The 22,401-nt window shown below is 38.0% G+C and overlaps 1 protein-coding gene across 1 annotated transcript in view; it reads left to right on the forward strand.

Annotated features, from left to right (window-relative positions):
* Window positions 1-453: 453 nt before the first annotated feature.
* LOC109041300 (uncharacterized) overlaps window positions 454-22,401 on the forward strand; it is a 134,752-nt gene continuing 112,804 nt past the window's right edge. Inside the window, exon 1 of the mRNA XM_019057604.2 lies at window positions 454-1,727. The gene's annotated coding sequence lies outside the window, so the exon portion shown is untranslated. The remainder of the gene's footprint in view (window positions 1,728-22,401) is intronic.

The raw sequence follows: 22,401 nt of genomic DNA on the forward strand, positions 1-22,401 counted from the left end.
ATGTTGTGGGGGTGGCGACCCTATCGGAGGAGGGACTGAATAGAAACACACGCCTTGAAATGACGCGAGGGTAAGACGGGCGCCAACGCCGTTCTACGAGAATGGGGGATGAGACGACGCTGCCGACGCTGCTTCGACAACGGCGTCGGCGACACTAAGGAAGCCTCGGCGAGGGAGCGAGTGGAAGAGCGGAATGAGCAGCGAATGAAGTCCGTTACCTCCCCCCCGAGACGATCCGAAGCCGCGCGGATGCTCGTGGCTCCACCTCCGGAGCTGCCCGAGACAACGGATCCACCGACCGGGCACGAGAGAGCGAGAGAGACAGAGATAGAGAGAGCGCGCGAGAGGCTGGTCAGGGAGTTGTCGGCGTGCGGGCGTCGCGGTCGTGGCAGAAGGAAAGAGAAAGAAGAGCAATCTGAGACGGAACTAGGGCAGTGGATTGACCGCTGTGCTCGGCCGCGTCGCGCCGCGGCTGTCGCTGCCTCGGCCACGTGAGAGGGGGTAGTGCCCCGCGATCAGTTCATTCTGGCTCGCGATTCTTACGTATTCTGTCGTGTGCCTCGCCGCAGCCGCAGCCCGGAGCCGCAGCGCGCAGCAGCCAAAGAGGATTGGAATGAAAAGCAAAAGTGATGTCGGAGAGGGGGAGTAGCAGCGTATAGACCTAGCCGTCGAAGGTGAGGAGCCTTTGGGAGGTCCCCGCCCCCCTCCTCCCCCCGGCGTCCCCCCTCCCCCTCCTCCGCCCGCGCCCCCGCCCCCGCCCCCTCCTCCTGGCCGTGCGCGGATGAAGCGGCATCGGCTAATCCTAACGGTACTCGTGAACACGATCGTGGAGCAGTCGGTCGCCGATTTAGAAAACTCGAGCAGATAACGAAGGACTCGACAATTGGGCGCAATTGGGCAGGTATCGGATCGGGATTCGCTTTCGAGATCGGGCGCCGAGCGTGCTTCACCGGGTTGTTCGTCCATCATCGCGCTCCGTCGCCGTCGCCGCCGCGCTGTGAGTGGGGATCCGTTGAGTTGGTCAAGAACTGCGAGGGTTCGCGAGTGTCTCAAGTGTAATGAGTGAGTTCAGGAGGTGGATCCGTCACCTTCATCGTCACCTCGGCGACATCAGCATCCGACAACGCGCCGGGGGTTAGTTGCCCACTCGGCCACCTTCCCTGCTCCCGTGCTCCCGTGTGTCAACCGCCCACCACCCACACTAACGCATCCGCCGCTCCCCAAACAAGTGTTCTCATCAAGTGCCACTTCCCAGATTTCCACGTCTCGGGCCTCCGTCGACTCTTCTGATCTCCGCTAACATTTCTCATCTTGTGCGAGTGACAAGTGATTCTGCATCTTCTTCAACATGTGATATGCGCTCGCCGTTCGGGCAAAAAAATTTGGCGAATCCCCCGCGTCGAAGGATCGAAGTTATTGGTTCCGGCCCCCGTGCTCCCTTCAAAAATGAGACATAAATTGCGGAAAAACAAAACGCTGACGTTGTGCTATTTGTCGCTATGGCGTATTTTCTGATGTCGCTCTCTCTGTGAAATTTGTTGCTCTCTCAGGCGACCGCTAAAGTATTTTTTAAAGTGACAGTGACTTTGTTGAAACAATAATTCATCATATTTGTTCTCAGTGAAACTAGATAGTACGGAATTTTTCGATTTTGTTTTTCCCCTCACCCAAGTGTGAATTGTGCGCATCATCTATTCAAAAGGATATTTTTTTGCTCATAACTTCAGGTAAATTGATTTTTGTTTGCATACATTTTAGGATAAGGTATTGCATGCAGTTTCAAAACTTGCTTTTCTCGTTGAGGACAGGCCCGTTTGTTGTTTTCAAAGCCTAACAGCACACGCTTTGCCTCAATGGTAAAGTTTTGGTCAGTATTATTACCCGTAAATCTTTAGAGGGCATTGATCATTGGTACATTTAGTTCTTCTCTCATTCAAGGTAGTTACATCTGAAAGCAGTGGAAATTGGCATATTTTTTAATGCATGCGTAGTGAGTTAGAATCATCGTCATAGGTTAAAAAGCGCATCAAATTATTTAATTAAAAGCCATAGGGTTTTAGAAAGGAAAAAATATACCGAATACGGTAAATAATCAAAATCGAGAAGTTTTAAATGGTCTGAGTTGCTAAATGATGTGCAGATACATTATATAAAACAAAGAAATATGCATTGTTTTTCCTACCCGCAGAATATAGACATGTGTGAGAAAACACCTAACGTCAAGTCAATATAATCTGCTTCAGTTTCATTGTTTTTTCAATCAATTTCTTCGAATAACAGTGGAAGTAATACTCCTTTGATCCTAAAATAATGGTAGTTCAACAATTAACATTTTTAAATCGGACATAGCTTTAACAGCATTATATGTTTCAGAACGCTCTTAGCTTTCCAATCCAAAAAATGTTAAGTATTATTTCTTACGTATCACAAGTCATGGATCAGTGACGCGTGTGAGGTGAAGAAAAGGCACTAACGAATAGATGTTTGTCCGAATTACATATGTCAAATGAAAAGTGAAATCAATATCCAACAAAGGACTTGTCTAATTTGAAATTTAAATTCGTGTACGTTTCCTAACCTTTCATTTCTTCGGAGACTTTAACGCAAGGTTAGGAAAGTATCAACTGGATTACGTTGTGCAGTGAAGAACTACTGATTTCAGCTTATCAATAAAAATACATGTTAACGTACGTAAATATTTTCGAATATGTTGCTTCTAGAATGAACCAGGAATATAAACTCCTAACTGCACAATGTACTCTAATTACTCAAACTATTTACACCAGTGTATTGCGCTGCATTTCTAAACGATAAATTGATTGAGGTCTTATTATGGAAGGAGATGTTTTTCCCTGTATAGTGGCTCATTGGTAACTTAAATTTATCATTGGCGAGCATTAAAAAAATAATTTTAGAATGTAAGCTCAAGAAAAAAATCTGAATATTTCTCATAAACTTTCATTGCGTGAAAGTAGCCGGGGGGTTTCAGGCTACATTTCCAAAGAAAACATTCACTCCTCTTCTCTTCATTGTTAATTTTATGGAAGATTTCTCGTAAAAGTCTAAAATTTCAAAATTGAACCCCAATATTTAAAAAATACATTATTGTTGCAAATATAAATATAATTCATAAGCCTAGAGGAATTTTTAATTACGCTGTTTTCATTGGTAAATATTGAGACTGTAATATTCCTTGAATATCCGTGGTCTGTGTAATTTTTGAACCATCGATTAGTCAGTTGACCATCTCAGGACGACCGCATTATTATTTCTCGTTTAATTACCTCATGTAAACAAACGTTTTGATTGGAATGCCCTTTTTTCTATAACTTTCTCGAAAGGACTTGGTGAAAAAGCTGGCAAGATAGAAAAGACCATCTGAAGTATTCTTCATTTAAAAATCCATATTAATTTAAAATGAATTCGAAGTTAATTAAATATTGCAAATATTTTTATAACAAAATATTTATGAAAGAAAAAATAACTCGTAAACTTCATAGATAAATATCATACTTAAATAGGAAAGTCACAAGCGAGCAAAATGTAACACTTTAAACGAAAGAAGTTCTCTTGTATTAACCGTTGCAATGATGCGTTATTGCAAAATTGAAGTATCCAGATATTCGGTACTAGCTAGTTACGCAATTTTCAGTTATTATCAATTTTAAATTTTGTTGGTTTCTTTTAGTTAGCTCTACATTGGAAAACAAAGTAGATGAATTTGCATTAGAATTATTTTTCAATTATTTATCAACTAGGGGCTCATGAGGGCTGCTTCGCAGCCCCTTATTTTTCATGTACACCTTTCCCTTTCACATATCTTTTTTTTTATTTATTTATTTATCTAGTTATTTTTATTTAATTTTCTGGTTTGTCTTTGAATTGGTCCTGATTTTTTCTTTGAAGTAATAAATATAGCAAATTTTTTCAAAATTTGTAAGTTTATTTTGCAAAATTTAAATTAACATTTTTTTTAAACCTTCAATAAGGTCCATTACCCGGGACATCAATTCGATTTGTAGAGAAAGAGACAAAAACAACAGCACTATTATAATATCGGATATGCTTTATGAAATTCGGAGAATATAAAAATAAAGATTTCAAATCGGTATTTCTCCGAATACTGGGTAAAGAAATTGTGCAATTTTGGCAGCAGTTATTAAAATGACCATCGGACATTTCACCCTGCAAATGGCGAGCATCACAATGATGACAAATCATATTCGTTGAACCGACTGAAAATTGGGTAACAAAATTTTCATCAAAGTTCTGATCATCAATTTTATACTTCCGAAATGAAGAAATGAAACTTTGATTTTCTTTACTAATGATAGAGTTAAGTTCTTGCTTCACCAAACGAAGATGCGAAGAATTCTGGAAAACGCGACCACGTTTTGGAAGACGACCGCTTCGGTTATTGAAAATTTCACTCATAACAACTGTTAAATTTAAATTTAAAATTAGACGTTTAAAAATTATTATTCTTTTAAAAAATCATAACTGACGAAGTTCATTTACAAATTTTAAAAAAATAAATCAGAAGAAAAAGGATGAAAAGAAAATAGAAATTAGTAATAAACATATTAATACACATTGAAAAAAAAATAACTAATAGCGTGAAACAATAAACAAATTAATACACATTGAAAAGGAAATAACTAACAGCGTGAAACGTTCTGATTGGAAATGAGAAAGAAAAATTGGAGGTTATTGACTTGATGAGGAAAAATTGGAAATAGGAAAAAGATGGAGCCAATCACGATTTGGGGTAAAATTTCAAAAGGTTAAAAAGCGTAAAAAAAACGCGGGAAAAGAAAAATGTAAGTTGATGGCAGTTGAGTGTAGGAAGTAACCTCATTTAATGATGATTGTTGAACGAAAACAGCTGATAAAAAGACAGCAAACAGTAAAGTAAGATGCGTAGCAACAAAACTTTTCCGAAAAACAAAAAAGAAAAAAACCCCCACTTCCCCTCATCCAATTTATGAGTTGTTGGTTTTTAGGGATTTAAAAATCGGGGACGAACCCCAGAAAATAATTTATAGTTTTCCCGAAGCATTGAGAACAACACCTTTCAAATGAACCAACGCCCCTCGCAATTAGTACAGTGGTTGATTCACAATTTCATTCTATTTTTCAAATTAAATATTAAGATTGTATTAATTTATAGAGCATCATATCGCTTACTGTTTATCTAAATTCAAGTAAATGAGACTCAATCCTAGATTTTACTGGTATCAGTTGAAATCAGCGGCCTTTTTGTAAATGAGTAGGAAAATGATTGTTTTGACTAAAGATACCGTAGAGCAAATTTTGTAAGTTTTTCGTGAGAAGAAAAGTATCAGCGCTCTTTTATTTTTACTTTAAAGACATGGTAAAAGTCAATTAAATAGTTGATCACTTTAAAAAAAATTACAAATTTACGATTTTACCAAATAAAATTGCTAAATAAATCCTATGCCATGCTTCTTTTTAATTTATTCAAATAATATTTCGCTTTTAGAGTGCACACAGAAAATCGCGGATGCTTCAGAAATCAAAGTTCAATACGGAACTTCTTTCAGAAATTTTATTTTCAAAAGGCATCACTCTCAAAAAAATGTTTGGAGGATATAACAAGATTACAAGAACTCGTGCAGAACGACGATAATTGTAGGATTTAAAAGTCCGTAGCCAAAAGGTGTGATATTTTGTAATTACTTTTGATGACTCTTTGCTCATTATATTTGATCATTTTATACTCCTACCCCGGAAATGAAAGGGTTAAGGCTATAGTTGCCCATTAACAATTTTGTTTGCAATCTTTTAAAAATAGGATTATTCGTTATGATTTAAAGAAGCTCTCCCCAGCTATTATTATATGACGTTGCATCGAAAACACATAATTAATTGATCATAAACATTTGCAATTTTTTTGAAATTTTTCCTCAGCTTCGATGGAAAAATCAAAATAAATGCTTTATGCGCTCAATCGAATTTATAACGGTTTGAGTATCGTGTACAATCGCGCCAAATAAAACATCAACCTCGGTACCTCACTCAGGGGAAAAAGGGAGAAAAAGACACAAAAACACGAAAATAAAAGCAAAATTTCATGATATATCAACTATACCTACCGGTGTTTGGCTTTTTTATTTTTACTTTCCCTCTCTGAAAGATGAGAATTGGTTTGTTTATAGTCAAAAAAGAATATTCAATCAAATTTCTGCCGCGGAACGCAAAAACGTCGTAAACGCCATTTTACATTTTTTGGAAACAAAGTATCATATCAGAAAAACGACTTGTGTACCTTGGGACAATGTTTTTACATAATTCTTTCGCAAATAGTGTCAAGAACTTTCCCTGAAAATTTGAGGTGCATGAGTAAAACAGACTTCATTTTATAAAGTGTTAAGTTCCAAAAAACGAAGGAAAATCTTGATGGATTTACGGCCTTCTTGCTTAGCGCGACAGATTTACCTTTACTTTTAATGGCATCAGAATCGGTCTAAGTGACAATGAACGACTGCCGGAGCCGAACAATGAAGTCAAATTGTAATCGTGTGAATTAGCCATACAAATGAACCGCGATAGTCAAATCGTTTTGACCCGAGCGACCTCAAATTTCGTTATTATTTGATCTGATTGACAACACGTCCTAATTTTAGCGAGTCCATGATGAAACAAATTCCATTTCCATTCGTTGAAATTCATCGATTTGCCGCTAATGAGTCCTAGTCGCGTCGCGCCAGGCGTAAGTCGCTGCGGGGAAATCTCGGGGGAAAACAAGCCGCGTGCGTTTAGGTAAATCAGTCGGGTTCGCCCTGCTCCCGTTTTTCCTCCTTGAAAAGACATCGATAATTTCGTCGCTTGGCTGACATAAGGGCGTAACTACACATTGAGATGAGCCCGGAAAAGCATTGAAATGTATGGAGGATAGGGTTCATTGCAAAATGTAGTTACCCAGTTAGACAAAAAATATTTTTAAGAAATTTTAAAAATATTAAATTAATATTTTCACAAAATATTTTTAAAAACTTTTTATATTATTTTTAAAATCTACTCATGTTAACCTCAGTTAATTTGAAAAATATTTTTTGAATATTTTCAAAATATTTCTTGAATTTTTTCAAAGTATTGTAAGAATATTTTAAAAATATTGCACAAGTATTGCATCCTAGAGTGCGCGCTCTCTAGGTGATATGTTTGGTACTAATGTTCTTCCGAACGTGCATATGCGTTGCTACCAGGTGGTGGATCATCGTAGAGTTGTGACTTACTTTAAAATCCGCGCCGTCCTAGTTGGGATTAGAACCCACGCCTCGGGATGGAGTTGCAATCCGTAGTCCAGTACTTTACCACCAGACCAGCCAGGCTTCCTACAGATGGGCCCCTAAATTCAATCTCTTAACTATCGCAGGCCTCTGAGTCCGTAATATGTTTGTTTATTGGCGGATTCTTATGATATTTTACCAGACTTTATTATTTATTATTTTTTTATTGTTTTTTATTTCATCATGTAATTTTTTCATTCTCATTTTTTTTAACTCTCTCATTTTTTTTAACTATCTCTTTTTTTTAAGTATCATTTTTTTTAACTCATTCTTTTTTTTAACTCTCATTTTTTTTAACTCTCTCTTTTTTTTATTTTTTTTTTATTTATTTTTTTTTAAACCAAATTAACGTTTTTTATAATTGCGTCTTTTTCCAGTTTTAATTATTTGGGCCTTTTTCTAGTTTGAATTTATGTCGATGTATTTATGTTATTTATTTATTGTTATTATTTCTTTTTTTTCTTATAATTTTTATAATATTAATTCAAACATTTTAAAAAAATTTAATATTTTAAAAATATTATGAAATATTATTTTTAAAATATTAACAAAAATAATTATGATATATTTTAACAATATTATAAAATATTATTTTAAAAATGTTTACTTTTTATTTTTTTAAAGTATTTTTGGAATATTTTAAAAATATTATCAGATATTATTTTTAAAACGTTTACTTTTAATATTTTTAAAACATTTTAAAAATAATATTTTATAATATTTTTAAAATGTTTACATTTTATATTTTAAAAATATTCCACAAATATTTCAAAAATATGTCATATTTTATATTTTAAAAGTATTTTGAAAAATATTTTTGGAATACTTTTAAAACATTCTTGAAATATTTTAAAAATATAAAGAAGAAAATATTTTCTGTAAATATTTTTGAAATAAGGTGCATATTTTTAAAATATTTTAAAAATATTGCTGTCTAACTGGGTACGCCCTTATGTCAGGTAGGCGACGATTTAATGCACATCCAAAAGAACGATGATGCGTAAAATATTGCCGTATTGCTTTCTGACCATAAGAATGTACTAACTATAACCTCTACCAAATAATTCATAAATAATGTATTGGTATCTTCGCCCAATCGGCGATTTGCTACTGTAAAAGAATGCCCAACATTAACGATGATACAATATTTAGTGCAATAATTTAATGCACATCCAAAAGAACGATGATGCGTAAAATATTGCCGTATTGCTTTCTGACCATAAGAATGTACTAACTATAACCTCTACCAAATTATTATTCAAGTCGCTTTACAACGCACTCTGGCGTTCTACGACCCCCAAACGCCACATATGCCTGTCTTCCCAGAGGTTATCGGGCAACTGACACCGCAACATCTCTTCGTCAACGCCCTGCCGCCAACCCTTCACGGGACGTCCCCGTCGCCTCTTCCCAGGTGGTACCCAATCCAAAACTTGTTTGGGCAACCTCTCCTCCGACATTCTTTGCACATGTCCATACCAGCATAACTGCCTGGACATGACGTCGTGCACGATATCTTTCTCAACCTTCATCACCTGGCGAATTCTCTCATTACGGACACGGTCCCGTCTCGAAATGCCGGCAGATCGCCGCCAAAAATCCATTTCAGTTGCCCTCAACATTTCTTGCGTTCTTTTCGTCAAAGGCCACACTTCACTACCATAGAGCACGATACTTTTAACGATGGCATCATATATCCGGTGCTTGTTTGCCTTTGAGATGCTCTGATCCCAGAGCACCCCGTTCAGCATCGCGATGGCTCTCCTGCCCTGGATGATCCTGTCCTTAATTGCTCTATCCATCCTTCCATCCTGATCGAGCCAAACACCGAGATACTTATACTCGTCACACTCTTCGATGCGCCGTCCATCCTCAAGCTCTATGCTTTGCCGTTGATGCGCTGCTCCCACGACCAGCTTCTCTGTCTTGGACACACTAACGTCCATGCCCCATTTCCGATATTCTTCGACCAACTTCCGCGTCATGTAATCTGCATCTTCCTCATCTTGAGCTACAACGATCTGGTCATCGGCAAAGCATAGAGTATACAGGGTCTGCCCATCAAGGAGTGGAACGCCCATTCCCGCAACCTTATTTTTCCATTCCTTTAACACGTGCTCTAGGTATACCTTAAATAGTGTTGGTGACAAACAACAGCCTTGTTTTAGCCCTTTTGTGACGAAAAAACCTCCGGACAACTCTCCACGACATTTAATTTTTGCTATCGTCCCGTTATAAAATGATTGAATTGCCCCCACAAGTCCTTTGCTAAAACCCCTTTTTTCCAAGGCTTCCCAAAGCTTCACTAACGGCACGCTGTCATAAGCTTTCTGAAGATCCACAAACACCAAGTGCAGCTCCTGGCTGACCGCTCTTTTCTTCTCGATGACCTGGGTAATGGTGAACAAATGGTCGACGGTAGACCTACCGGCTCTAAAACCAGCCTGTTCTTCGGCTTCCTGGCCGCTCCAAACCTCTTCGACCTTTGCCTTGAGAATTTTACCGTAGACCTTGCTCAAGGTTCCTGTGACCGATATACCTCTGTAGTTGTCGCAATCTTGCTTACTACCTTTCTTATGACTGGGAGTAATCCAAGATTCCTTCCAATCCTTTGGTATTTCGGAACCATGCAAACAGTCTTGCATGAGTTTCCTCAGATGTTCAAATAGTTTACCGGTGCCACATTTTATCAACTCCGCCGGTATACCCCCAGGTCCAGGAGCTCTGCGAGTTTTCAGCTCCCTCACAGCCTTCACCACATCTTGGAGCTGGATCTCCACGTTGGAATCTTCTTTAGTGCTTATGACTCCGCCTTGAAACTCGGGTCGCCTCTCCGTTAATAAATCTTTAAAATAGTCCTCCATCTTGTCAATTGGTATCGGAGATATGATGTCGCGCATTTTATTCCGTCGCAACCCTTTGATCACTTTCCAGCCTTCCGTACTTTTCCTGCCTCCAAGGTAAGTATTTATCTTCATACAGCTTTCTTCCCAAGCCTCATTCTTCTTCCGAGTGATTACCCGACGGACTCTTGCTTGAGCCTGTCTGTACATGATTTTATCATCCAACTTTTGGGAAGAGAGAAACTGATGATACCTATTCCTTTTCACATTTATTTCCTCCTCTACCTCCGCATCCCACCAGTACGGTTTTCTGTTATCATTTGTTTGATCAGAAACCCCCAGGGCCTCCGCTGCCGCCGAGTGAACGCAATTCTTAATAAATTCATACCGCTCTTCCGTACTGCCATCGCACGCATTTCCTAACTTTTCATCCAGGCGCTTTGCGTACAGAGCCTTGACACTCGGATGCTTTAGGCTATCGATGTTATACTGAACTTGATGTACGCGTTGTCGCTCCGGTTGTTGATTGTCGCCTTGATCGTTCTGCGACACACGAGCGGGAAAGGCTACATCCGCTCTGAGGAAATAGTGGTCACTACCGCAGGAGAGTCCTCTACATACCCTCACCTGCTGGATCTTCAGGTTTGTTACCTGTTTAACGAGCACGTAGTCAATGATGGATCTTAAGCCGCGGGTAGGTTGGACCCAAGTATATTTGTGAATATCCTTGTGTTGGTAGAACCCGTTCAATACTTTTAATTCCCTCTGCTCGCAAACATCGATAATGCGGCTTCCGTTGTCGTTTACCGTAACTTCACCGAACGGACCGACGATTTTACTGTTCACCCGGGATCCCGTTCTTCCATTTAGATCTCCCAACACAAGGACTTCTCTCCCAGGTCCTACCTTCACTACCTCCTCGTCCAGTTCTTCAAAAAACTGATCCTTAAGTGCAATGGTAGCATCATCATTGACCCCGTATACTCCCAAAACAGTGACTCTGTGACCGTGCATTGTTAGGTTCATCTTGATCATGCGAGCGTTGATGGCCTCCCAGTTCTTAATATTTTTCCGAAATTTTTTGCGGATCAGAATTGCGACACCCTGTTGTGCACGCTGATGTTTCGGCACTCCACTGTAGAATAAATCGTAGTCCCCAAGGCTCTCTGATCCGTGGCCTTTTTTCTTCGTTTCCGTTATTACCGCCACGTCGATCCCGTTGTTCTTTATCTCCGATACCACTTCCGTCAGTTTCTTGGAAATGCCTTGCACATTCCAAGTACCAAAAGCGAGTGTCGTTTTCCGTAATCTAAGTCGAAGAGTCCGTTTATTTCCATGGCTACCGAGGCATATGTTATTGGGTTTTTTGACATTGTACATTTTTTCCGAGGATCGGGGAGTCAGCCCAATGCCCCAACCCCCAACCTGGAGGACCAGGGTTTGATTTCGGAGTTGCCTCTCCTAGACAGGTTGCTTCCACCACAGCTAAGAGCCCTGTCTACCCACCCCCTTTGAGGCAGGGGCTACCAGCTGGGGTCCGCAGGATTGCTAAACCTGTGACAGTACAGTCCCCCATACGGTCACCTCTACCAAATAATAATAATAATTTATGAATATAAATATATAAATATATAATATATAAAATATATAATATATAATATAAATAATTATTTATGAATTATTTGGTCACCTCTACCAAATAATTCATAAATAATGTATTAGTATCTTCGCCCAATCGGCGATTTGCTACTGTAAAAGAATGCCCAACATTAACGATGATACAATATTTAGTGCAATAATTTAATGCACATCCAAAAGAACGATGATGCGTAAAATATTGCCGTATTGCTTTCTGACCAAAAGAATGTACTAACTATAACCTCTACAACATAATTCATAAATTATGTATTAGTATATCTTCGTCCCGTTGGCGATTTGCTACTGTAAAAGAATGTCCAGTATTAACGAGGATGAAAATTGGTCCAAATATTTTGTGGCATCGAATGTGACGTTTTTATTATTTTTTGCTACTTCGGCGGGAGTTTCTCCAGTTTGTCAATACAATTTTATGATATAAGAAATCAATTTAATGTATCTTTCAAATATTATCATCAAAGCTAACCAAACTGACTAATTAAGCAGTGCTCTTGAATTTAATGAATTTTATCGAAGCAAATCATTAATCACGGCTGGTTCAAATTTAGGCTCGATGTTTTGTCTCGCCAATTTCACCGCCGTACTACAAGTTGTAATTCCACTCGAGATCTCTGAAAGCTGCGCCAGAAACTTTCGGTAAAATTTACTAATGAGACAAAAATTGTTCAGAGATCTTAAAATTTGCTAGTGACGAAATTGACTTTTCTTCTTTCGTCGACTTGAATCATTATATCCGTTTCTTGTGATTCACTGTGCATCTAAGCAGGAAATACATAATGCAGGTTTTCAAATATTCTTCGCTTCTTCCTCGTGTATAATTATATACTTTGAAAATTTTAGATATTTTTTTCAGTCCAAAAATGAATGAATATTTCTGAATAAAAATACTTTTAAGTCCAAATTTGTCTCATAGGGTTGCAGGTTTGATTTGCTAAAAAAATGTATACTTTTATGTTTTCCGTATTGGAATGGTAAAGTAAGAAGATAGAATAATTTTTCATTCATTCGTGTTTTTTTGCCAGAAAAAAGAAAAATATTCTATTTATGATTGATAAAAATCGGAATAGTTTTTAGAATTATTTCAAAACATGTAAATGCGTGTTAGTGGAGGCAACTGAATGCACTCAAGAAAATTGATAGTTTAAAATGATTTACTTCAAAATCTTCTAGGCACTGACTGATTTTTCAACGTAGTGTCGTTAGGAAAATTCATAATCGTTAAAGCAAAATTTTGAAAAATTAATGAATGTGATGCTTAAATGTTAGGTAGTAGAAGAACCATATTCTAAAGGCTGTAAGTGCATACGATATTGAATAAATGAATGGAAGTAATGATAGTGGACAAATGATTATTTTTATTATGACTGGTTGACGTATCCCGAGACGGATTTGGCCGTTGGCATTCAAAAATTTACGAACTGAGAAGTTTCATCGCTGCAGGTTGGCAAATCGCAGAGGTTCTTAGGTTTAATTAGAGGACCATTATGTCGCAGGAATATCATTAATAAAAATAATTAAAATGGTTCTAATTATTTGAGGTATTTGATAAGGACAAAATCTGGGAATTTATCGATTTTTAGGTGAAAGAGATATTTTTTTGTAAAATATTAACTGACCGAATTAGAACCGAAGTATCGGGTAAGTAACAGAATGAGAGCAAATGGATTTGCATACTAACATCTTCTTTTCATTAAAATTGTGGCGTCAAGAGACAGTTGTTTACGGAGCAATTTAGATAAAGAAAAAAACAAGTTTCAAGATAGTGCTTCTTCAATTTTATTGTTTGAATTGTTCTAATGCAATTAAGATTAGAGACAATGAAAAGAAAAAATGTCTAGGAGTGGGACTACCTTATTTTTAAGCGATGGCTTAGCAGCCTATGTCATCTATATGTAAGTGATTACACAGCGCGAAAAGATTTATGTCCCGTGTAATTTTTTTATACGGCGAAAAGGTGAAACTATAGTAATTAATCTTTCAGTAAAATAATCTTGGTAAATTGGAATCTGAACGCAAAATAATGGGAAGTTTCATGAAAATTCTACGATCGTTTCTTAATTCAGAAGCCAAGAATAACTTGAGATGACCAAAATTCAAAATAAAACCTGACTTTGTATTAAAATGGCTATAAGAACAGTGCCACATCTCATCAGTCACCGGGAATTCTTGAAGTTAGATAAATTAAACAAAGCACATTTTAATTATGATTTTGAAAGTGATTCGATGATTTAAATCATGAACTTTAAGCTAACATGATTTTTTCGTTGAGCAAAATAAAAATATTTTTATTCTTGTTGAAATCTCCGTTTTTCAAAAATCCTGTGCTGATATTTGGCAAGCGGCATTATTGGTATTGGTGAGCAGATGATATTAAGGCATGCTCTCTCTCTCATTTCTCTGTAGGATAAAAATGACCGCCCCTGTGTAAGGGCGAGTCTAAAGATGTATGCAATCGATTGGCCCAACCATGGCCGCTGATTAAATTATGATGTGCACACGAATGACTAGCTTTAATCAACGATGAGGTATTAGAAAACCTCTACATCTAAAAATCTGACGGAACATACTTTCGTTAGTTATGATGTGCCGGAGTATTAGCATTATGCATAGATACAAATTACCACACAATAGAATGGTGAGGTAGAATTGAATGTTAATTAGAGTCCCTTTAATGATAATGAAGACATGATTTGTACTTGGAGCAAAAGTTATGGGGATATTTTATGTGTTTTAATTGCCAAGGGCACGAAAAGAAATAAGCAACCATCCAACTATTTAATATTTTAATTCATTTTTACCAAATCAGCAGTGACTTAACACCGTAGGGTAACGAAGCCATTGAACTTGCTTCCGGATTTATTCTAATTATTAAACGGATGACCCCTAAAAATTTTAGAAATTTAATTTACAATTTTAGAGGTACAGTTAAAAAGAGGACCTCTTTTGTGTGTACTGATTCAAAAAGAGTCATGCGAAAAATATTTGAACCCATACAAGAAATGAGGCGGACTATTGGTTCCAAAAATATTCCGAAAAACTTCCGCTCTTTCTGGAGTTTTTACCGGGAAACCTTTCCTACCTTGATTATCTTGAAGTTAAATCCCCTCCTTCCTTCCACAAATGCGTGTAAGGACATAAGTTTTCTGATACAAAATAATAAAAAGAAAAAAATCACAAATACACACAAATGAAGGTGCACTCAAGGATTATAAGGCGCACTAATTTTTCAGTATTTTTTTTGTTAGATTTCATTTTCGTAGACTCAAAATAGCTCGTTGAATATGATATAGGCATAGTGTGATGATACCGTCAAGAGTATCTGAAAGTTAATTCAAAACATAAAAGTTTCGCAACCAACTTAGAGTTGAGAGTAAAAGGTAATTTTTCACTTTCAGTGTTTCTCGTTTTTCAGAAGTTAATGGCACCACGGGTGCCTACTTCGTATTTTCCTTTCCGGTTGTGTTTGCAAACATTCTCCCTCTCACCTGGCTATAAAAGCAGGTGTCATAAAGAGCATTTCGTTTGAATTTTGAAACGTGAGGTCGACGCAGAGGTCGGGATTCAAATTCAATAGATGTCTACGAGGGGAAAATGTAGGTCGATAGGATGAAAAAACCCATTTCCTGCCTCATTTTTTAAGTGACCGACTTGACTCCTCCTGTACTTTTTTTCGAGATCGTTTTCGATTCTTTCTTTCTCGCGATATCCTTCTCACAATTGTCTAATCTAGGTATACCTCCTCTAGTTATTAATTAGTACCGTGATTTATCACTTATTAATGGAGTATTAGTACGTAGTCATGGTGATACTATTAGTACTGCTCATGTATTTTTACGCCGACAATTTTTTAACTCTTTTGGTACGCATTTGTTTTTTACCGATTATTTCTCGCATGAATTTTTAAGCATGTTTCTACCAATTTTAAGAGGAGAAACAACAGTGAAACTGCAAATTATATTTTGGCGACCATCCCTCTGCCCTCCTCTCTGTGCTCAAATAAATAAACCTCATTGAAAGTTTTAAAACAGACCAATTTATGGAATAAGTCACTTTTTTTCATAGATGACCCTGTTTAAAGCTCACACTGTCAGTAGTTCAGTAGCCTGCCTCGGATGGATGTCCGTGTTCCGTTCTCAAAATTTCTTTCTTCACAATAATTTTACTCCTTGTCACAGTAGAATTATTGTTCTTTAAAATTGTCGATATATGTCTATACTAAACTTGTTTCTTGTAGAAAATGATTTGAAAGTGTTTCAATGAAACCATAGTTATTGCAAAGCTTGACGATCGATACTCTATTTGAAATGATGTCAGTAATCATAGGTGAGGTCAAAATCCTCAGTCTTTGGGAATACAATTTTTTTTTAATTGGTTTGAAAAAAAAAATTAATGGAAGTGAACAAAAAGAATAAATGCAGACTGCAGGTTTAAGCCATTGTTTTTTTCGTTTCACATGTTTTTTTCTCTGTGTACCTCATATTATGTCCCACCTTACCCATAATTATTTAAAATTGGGTACCTGCTGGTTTCATGAATTTACGGAATGAAAATAATGACGATCCTGAGATTAACAGTAAAAGAGATACATTTGGTACACGTAAAGTCACACGATATTTTACTTCACATAACTTAACGGATAGTCAAATTTCTGAAACCAACATAGCTATATCCTGTTGAACTGCTAGATTTTGTGGTAAATAGGAGCTCGTTTTTCAATAAAATAAGTGTTTGCAAAGCCTCATCTAATATTTTCCTTTGAAATAAAATAATATAAAATGAATGAATCAAAGCTCTGAAACATTTTCCCTTTCAAATAAGTTTCCTCGTGACTGATCGAAGATGATCAGAATAAATCATGAGGTTATTGCCTCGTGGCGAACTTGGCCTTGAGAAAGCATCCAAAATACTGGCTCATCTGCTTAGTCTCCATCAGCATATTACATAGAGCGCCTAATCAAATCATCGAAGGCTTTGAACTCTAACGCACATTTAGTACTTGCTGTAAGCAAAACAAGTAACTTTTTCAGTCTGGTCCGTGCCTTTAATCTTGAATCCAGGATGGCATTACGTAAAATTCTTCACCTGCTATCGAATTTTAATAAGATTTTGTACTGAAAAAGGGGGAAAACACGACACAAAATATCAGTCAATGACTGGACTCAAGGCCAACTACTGCAACGGTGAATCTTAGCATTCCAAACTGGAGCCTAAAAAGCAGACAAACTTTCAGTAGATTAATTGCGCTTAAGAAAGAGGTGGGAAAAAAGAGAGAGGACCATACATACCCATTTTCGTTTCTGACGGATTTTTCAGAGGATTTATCTTCTTTAATTGATAATGTTACCATATTAATTTTAACATGGCTATACGTTATTCCGTTAGTACGAAACATATTGAAGCCTAGAGCGTGGAGCTAATTTTAGTTCTGAAATTTTCACATTAAAAAAGTAATCGAAGTAGATAATTGTTGAAAATCCTCTAAATTTCCGCATTTCTGTAAGTCAATCCTCGAATTTGAGTGATTGGCCCAATCTTTCGTGACCTCAAGGATAAAATACTAGAATTGAACATACGAGAGCCAGAATTACTTTTGATATCCTCGAAAAGAGCTTTCAAATTATCATGAATTCAGTTGTTAAAATCAGAAACTTCGAGCAAATTGCAAACAGTTGAGTTCAATTACATATTTTAAAGCTCTCACCTATCATACTTATCAATTCAAAGTTCTGTGATTCTCAGCATCAAAGCGTTTTGTCTTCTTATTTTCTTTTTTATCTCTAAATTCAGTATTCTTATACTCGTGGTTTAATTTGAAAAAATCCTCCGAATGTCACCATGACAACGGAAATAAACAGAGATCGCGTTTAATTGGCTTGAAATCCATACTTGATGACTTATAATCAATCTGATTTGCATTTTACACTGGCTCGTCGTAAATAAGCTAAACTGTTGACCGACAACCGATCGTCAAGGTGGCTTCTAATTTTCCTAATGAACCATAAAACTGGATGCGACACATGGACCGTTCATTAAAACCCCTTGCCTCTCTTTTCTCAGTTTATAATAGTCATCTGGAACTGAGAGTCTTTGACTATTTATTTGATGCTACGTGCTAAGTATGTTTTAATGAACAATAAAATTGGACGGAAGGTGGAGTGATTCATTAAGCGCCTAACTTTTCTATAATCCGTGCATTTACCAGGCGTCGCTTTGCCAAATGGTCCGCCGGACTGAGACATCCTTTGCAGTAACTCAGCCGCGCAAACGCATTCACCTACTACCTGTTGAGTGTTGCGAATTGTGCAACCTAAGCCAGTGATAAAGTATTCATATGTATACGCGTCTCGCTAATTATTTATACCCTCTTTCTTTTTTTACTTGGACGTTTATATCGTTAACGAAGTGTTGGTTGCTCGTCGTCCGGTCCCCACTTTGCGCACCGCTGTTGCCAGACTGGACGCCTCCGATACGAGGGTATACTCCATTTTTGGAGACCATGTTTAAGTGTAAAGTTGACAACTTCGCTTCGCAGTTCGCAGACGGGAGTTCGCGCAAGCAGCTTTGCACATGTAGGAACTAATCAGAGCACGCGTGTGGTTGGAGCAGTCGCCAATTTCGCTCCAGCTCAAAACCTCAAACCACCCTATTGCCAAGCCATCCTCGTTCATAAGGGATCACTTTCGGATCCTTGGCAGCGTCCTTTTTTTCATCGGAATTTCAATGAAAGACATTGACAGAGGTGCACTATTTTTTTGGCACTTAAAAAAGTCGAGACTCTCAAAGAGCAGAAAAATGCGAAAAGACGTCTAAAACTTGAATTAAGAAAGCTCGAATAAACAAAATCATAGTTACACGAACAGCGTATCTCTTTAAGGGAAAATTGTGCTTGTGTGTGAGCTTTTTCTCTCTGTAATGAGATATCAGCTTTAAACTGAACTTTTTATGCACGTTGGCTAAAAAAACATCCCGTAAAATCATAGTTGTTAAAAAGAAAACAATCATGCTCCTCTTTTTTAAGTATGTCGAGAGAACGCGAATGGGACTTTTACGAGAATGTACCTACGCAATTTTTGTCCGAATTTACCTGATTTTTCAGAGGAAATTTCAGTCCGAAATGCCTTGGCTCCTCCCGGTAAAAAGTGCACTTTCCGAGGGGAAATTTGGCAACATTGAAATTTAGTTGCATTTTTACGTGAGAGAGACGACGAATTGACTCTAGTGGGGTGTTTTGGGTTCCGGGACTCAACAAAATTTCTGTTGTGTCTCTAAGGATTTTTGAGGTGACAGGGAGAGGTGAAACGCGTTTTCTCGGGCGCGAAGGATCGGAGAAGACGCTAACATAAGCGAGAGCTGGAGCGTTATAAAATCAGATCAATCGAATTCAAAAGGCGAATAAATAATATTTGCGCATAATCATTAGGAGTCGAGCGGCCGGAGCGACGCGACACGGCATGCATTCTGCCGCGCTAAGGAGGAACGTCGTATGAGCCGCCAGACGTTGTCATATCTCCCTCGATTTAAAACAAATCTACTGAGAAAATTGTGAATCTTTTTCATTGTATTTCTCAGAAAAGTTTGCTCATAATTGAATCTAAAATATCTGATAAGCTCAAAGGAAAAGATAGAAAACTTTCTTCAAATTTACGCGTTATATTCGGTGAAATTTGGCAACTCTGGAATGTTCATATGGCGTTTTTCCTAAACGCGGCAGCATTGGGCTCGGGCGTGCTCAGGATGCGTTCTCACCTCCTTTTCATTATAAATAATAACGACCCTGCTTCGGCGAGTGTTTTGATTTACTATTTTTGCCTTCACTGCGCTTGCGCGCCGCACGTCGCGCTAGGCGCAGCCGTGGAGGAGACGCGGGAATTGAAAATCATTCTGGCCCTCGATACTGCCGTGCTAAGGAAAAACGCCGTATGGGCCCTTAGACTGTACCAAACATTTAACAAAACTCGAATTCTCTGGGAAACTCATCGATGTTTTTCTCCGGAGCGAAATGTGTTTGCAATATTATTTAATTATTAAATGTAAATTTAATTATTAAATTATATTATGGCCCTCGATACTGCTGTGCTAAGGAAAAACGCCGTATGGGCCCTTAGACTTTACCAAACATTGAACAAAACTCGAATTCTCTGGGAAACTTATCGATGTTTTTCTCCGGAGCGAAATGTGTTTGCAATTTTATTTAATTATCTGAACATTTTATTGAAAAGCACTTGGAAGGATGCTAAAACATTAATGTATTAGAGGAGGAAATTTGGCCACTATCGAATGCTCATACGGCGTTTTTCCGCGGCATGGCAGAATACCGAACAGGAGAATAGCATTGCGTGATATCGTTATTAAACTGCATTTCAAGCAAAACATAGTGTGGAAATTTCAAAATCAGCCCTTATGTAAGGAAGTGTTTTTTTTTCTCTCACTTTTTTTCTTTCTACTTTTTTCTTCTTTTTTTTGTCTCATGGGATTTCTCCTAGTAGTAAGAACCCAGGGCTTGACTGGGTTCCTCCTAGGAAGCGGCGAAGGGGACGTCCAGTGAAAGGGTAGTAATAGGGGGTTTTAGGGGAAATGAGTTAGTGCCATCTCCCCGAAGGGTTTTTAGGGGTTAGAGAACTTTGTCGGCTAGACGTCGCAGGGAGCCGAATAGCGCTGTAAAAGTGGCTCTATGTTTGTATTTAGAACCCAAGACGGGTCGAGGACCACCCTAAATGATAAAAGTAATTTCAATATGCAACAAGTCTAAATGCTAATAATTCATAAGATCCTACATTACTTGATGAACGTTAACCTTTGAAAAAGTATGAATGATTTGTGTAATTCCGAGAGACTTTAACGCAGAGTAAGGAAAATAAACGCGTTTCAGATTTTCTCCTAGCTTTCATTCTCTCTTTTCAAGACACAGAATCCAGCATTATCCCACACAATTTAAGATTTTAAACGAATAGCACATGATTCCGCACAGGGTTGCGATTTCTGATAGTAAAATTCCAGAACGAACACAAACAGATGGTGAATGGGAATTCCAAGAACCTTGAGTAAGAAATTATTTTAAGAAGCGGGCAAAATCCCCTCTTCATATTCCTTGCATGTTGTTTATTTTAACGACAAATTGGGCAGTGTTTCTCGAGAAGGAATCAAGTGCCATCATCTGTTGCCAAGTTGTTTTTGACACTTTTACTTTATTTTCTCTTTATAGGCGATTGTTTACATAGATTTTCTATAATATAAGGGAATATCCGCCAGGATATGAAACTGATTCCCTGAAATTTCCTAAAAAAATTGTTAAAACTATTACAAAAAGTAAAATTATTTAATAGAATTTGGCAACAGCTGATATCACTCAGTTATTTTTCGAGGGACAACGCCTATTTCCTTCATCTCTTCATATTTAGTCCACAATAAATACCGCCGGTGGTCTCTCTCAGAAAGGCTCTCGATGCTTTCTGCAAGTCGCATCTCCCACTCGTCGCGCGGGAAAATTAACCAGATTTCTCAACCAATTTCGGCTCCTTCGGATTCCCCGCCGATAACGCCCGAGACGCGACGCGACGGGTCTATCGATCCGATTTCGAAAACGCGGAAATGAGCGGGTAATCATAATTTTCGATGACGTCACTTTCGGTTTTTTCGCGCGTGAGTGACTTGGAAGTTGCACGATCGGACAAAAATGTGTCGGACTTCTTTTATCTTCACGATGGTATATATTCGCCGACGTTTTCCACGATCCGGCAACGCGGAGTCGTTGTGTCATGCTGCAATTTCCCGCGCCTTCCCGTGCGGTGCGGCGGCGGCTGACGGGTCTAACGGAGTTTTCCGACGATACATTGGCAGCGAAAGTAATAGCGTTTTCTTTTTCTCGCTCACCTTCTTCTTCCTCTCTGCGTCCTCGCGGACGCCTCAAATCGGTTCTCGATCATCGATTACGGTGGCCACAGAGTCACACGCATCCAAGACGCCAGCTCCTCATCTCCTCTCATTTTCCTCTATTTTTCCCGTCGATTTTATTTTAGACGCCTTCAGACTCCAATCAACTTTCCTCCTCTTGTTTTTTTTTTCAACCTTTGATGATTGTTTTAAGTTTTTTATTGCCAAGTCGAAATTGTACGCGGCTTTCTCTGAGTTGAGAGGCTGCGTTTATTTCCTGATTAGCTCAGTGCACGAAGAATGGTTCCCTTTGTCTCCAGGAACGCACATTATTGCTAAAATTTGATCCTCTTGGGAAGAATTTTGACGGAGTTTCATATTTTCGAGAGAACATCACATCAACATCAACTAGGACTTTGTTTTTATTTATTTTTTTTTCAATTCCATTTCACAGAAGAAGAAAACTCAAAACAAAAAGTTCAAAAGTAAAAAAAGTGTAATACAATTTTTAAGAGTAAAAAATCATTGCTTTTAGTGAAATGACTCTTCGTTCATGTTTATCAATAGCAGACTATATTTGTTTTCGGCCAAGACTCCAAAGCTGTTGAAATTCAAATCTCGCGCCAAGGCTCTGGCGGCGGGGACAAAATTCTGCGTATCGGGCAAATGGGTCGGAAAGAGCATACACATGTTGCACTTGCCCTGATATATTGCAGCGA

Source organism: Bemisia tabaci, chromosome 1 (assembly GCF_918797505.1).
Source record: "Bemisia tabaci chromosome 1, PGI_BMITA_v3".
Taxonomy (NCBI): Eukaryota; Metazoa; Arthropoda; class Insecta; order Hemiptera; family Aleyrodidae; genus Bemisia; species Bemisia tabaci.